At 29.8% G+C, this 2,935-nt stretch overlaps 1 long non-coding RNA gene across 1 annotated transcript in view; it reads right to left on the reverse strand.

The window, feature by feature from the left end:
• The window catches only part of LOC124419151, a 144,268-nt gene that overhangs the window by 132,741 nt on the left and 8,592 nt on the right, over positions 1-2,935 (reverse strand). The gene's annotated exons all lie outside the window — the stretch shown is intronic.

Genomic DNA, 2,935 nt, shown 5'->3' on the forward strand with positions numbered 1-2,935 from the left:
TCTAGTTCAGTTCTAGTTCAGTTCTAGTTCAGTTCTAGTTCAGTTTTAGTTCAGTTCTAGTTCAGTTTTAGTTCAGTTCTAGTTCAGTTCTAGTTCAGTTTTAGTTCAATTTAAGTTCTGTTCTAGTTCTTGAGTTAGACTGCCAAACAGTGCTGTAAATTCTTGAATTTTTTTTTTAATATTAGGTTATATTTCCAGACAACACTAGTCATAAATTTTACTTTTAAGGTATATTTGTTTATTTAGCTAATAGAAAACTTGTCCCTTCAAAGTAAATAGTTCAAAAAGTAGAAAACTAAAACCGCCAAAGTCTATAAAACATTTGTGACTGTGGTTTTTACACACTTGTCTTCATTTGCCACAAGTTCAACTTGAGTATTCATTACAAATTTTACTCTAAAACACGAATGAAATACTTGACTCTTTTTTAAACTTTTTATTGTGTGACATAATATTTATTATAAGTATAATGATATTTAACTTATGATGACAATTTTTAGGGTTTTACGCAGACAAACAAAATTGTTTTATGGAGACAATAGCAAGACAAATAAAGTGACAGTGAGAAGAAAACTAAAACCACAAGACTTTTTTATGACTTTAGTATGATAGAGCATATGAATAAAACTACATATTGGAAATGTACTTGAAATGTAGCTTCCCAGCAAAAACTCGGTAATGGGTAGTACTTCCCTAACCACTTACTTTTCAATGACTACTACCTCCCGTCAGCATTACTTAGAAGTACTCTAGTAATGACTTTCTTCTAATCTGATATAGAAGTACTTTATTTTCGGCTCTGTAATTTTGTTGGCACATTTTATTCAATTGCGTGTTAGAAATTGTGTTTCACAAAAAAGAAAACAAAATTAGTTTTGTATGTGAAAACCATTTTTTGACGCGCAATAAAATAGCTAAGCATTGGTGCAGTGAGTAGAACATTTGACTGACAAACCGAAGTCCCTGGTTCGTATTCTAGCTGGCTCTTTTTATTATTAAAAATAAAACAACTTACTCAACAACTGTTTTGTAAGACAAATTGCAAGTACTTCTTTAACTCCCTATTTGTAAGCGAGCGTAGAAGTACTTGCCTCCAATGACATCACCGTGTTAAAATAATGACTCAAAATGCTAATAAAGAAGTAGTGCAAAGAGGTTTTATTAGCTTTTTAACTCATTACTTTTCAATGTAAGTTTTTCCTGGGTTGTTCATAACAATTCATATAGACTATTAATTTGCACAATAAATTTATGTTATAAATTGCAAAGTTAGAGACTCAATGTTTTCCGCTTTTCTGATCTTATATACTGAATTCTTTTAATATATATTTTTTATTTTTATAATTATTTAGAAATTATATGAAAACATACGTATGATTTATATTTAATTATAATTATCGCTCATACGTACTGTTATCATATTACTGCTTAAAAATTAATAAAGATCAAAAAAAATTGGATACAATTTAATATAATTTAAGCCAATTTAAATTTAAATCTTATTTTGAAATGATCTCCTTAACATATTAAGAAATTTTCTCCACAAAATAAATCATCACATTTTTTATTGGCAATATTCCTATACAAATATTTCACCTATCATCTTAAACGTTAGCAGCGATGACATCTTTAAAATTGTTTACCATCATTAAAGCGTAAAATTGACAACAAACAAATTCATCTTGATTATTGTTAAACGCCAATAATAACAAAGAAAAGCAAAAATAAAATTGTGTAGAAAAAATACGACAAATTTTAATTCCCCACCAAGCAAGCTGCTTTAGAAAATAGAAAAAATAACGTTGACAATATTTGAAAAAAATATATAAGAAAAAAACTTAAACGTGCTTACCAATTTGTTTAAAGTTTTCCAGTTTTTTACACGTTAAACATATGACAGCAGGTGCCAAACGGATGTAGGAAATACACAGACATACAAACACAACACAGCTCACTATAGCTAGACTATACTGCAGTGTCTTAAACTCCAAATAGAGTGAGAGAAAAACCTGGCTGGTATAATGGTAAGAAAATAGCAACCGTTGTCATGATAAACGATTATTGAGATTTATATCTATAAGCGTCTTAAAGATGTGGCATTGTTTACATTGCAACAACAAGGAGTATAGCAGCATCAACAGGAACTGAACTGTTTTCTACAAAATAAAAACTAACAAAGGATGAGCTTCACTGGTGCTTACACAGACTTTTAAGGACAATACAAAAATATAAATAAATCGGGAACAAAGTTTTTTTATATAAGCATGATTTGAATTTTGTTGTTGTTTAGTGAGTTGAGCTCTCCACATGACACAACCCTTATCAAAATTCACGTGACTTGTGACTTTAGAGAAAACAAGCAAGAATTATTTCTTAAGGTAGTTTAAGCAAATTTTCCTCTTGAAGGAGTTTTCACGCTAGTAGCGTAAAAATACTAACCAAGATTACTTTTTTTAAGACAAAAAACTATATGCTGTTTGTCTGCAAAAATTGCATATCCTTTTTTTAAGGAAGCGGAATAGGAAAAATATAAATAAACTTATACCTTTGTATATGCAATACAGCAGCCAACAAGAAGAAACTAAACAATAATCAGAAAAAAAGGTCGTTTCCTTGTCAGCAAAGTCATCATCATCATCTTCTTGTGGCAATAGCAACAACTTGTTGTAGACATTATTCATTATTTTAAAGATTCTTTTAAGTAAACAAAACACTAATATGGTCTTCAACGAATGTGGTTAAAAAACAAAGTCCAGAATCAAAAGGAGTAAAATAGAAGAATAGAACCGAAAGGGAATTTCGGTTTCCCAACACAGAATGTGAGCTAAACTAGAACTGAACTATAACTGAACTAGAACTGAACTAGAACTAGAACTGAACTAGAACTGAACTAGAACTGAACTAGAACTGAACTAGAACTGAACTAGAACTGAAC

This window comes from Lucilia cuprina, chromosome 3 (genome assembly GCF_022045245.1).
Source record: "Lucilia cuprina isolate Lc7/37 chromosome 3, ASM2204524v1, whole genome shotgun sequence".
Taxonomy (NCBI): Eukaryota; Metazoa; Arthropoda; class Insecta; order Diptera; family Calliphoridae; genus Lucilia; species Lucilia cuprina.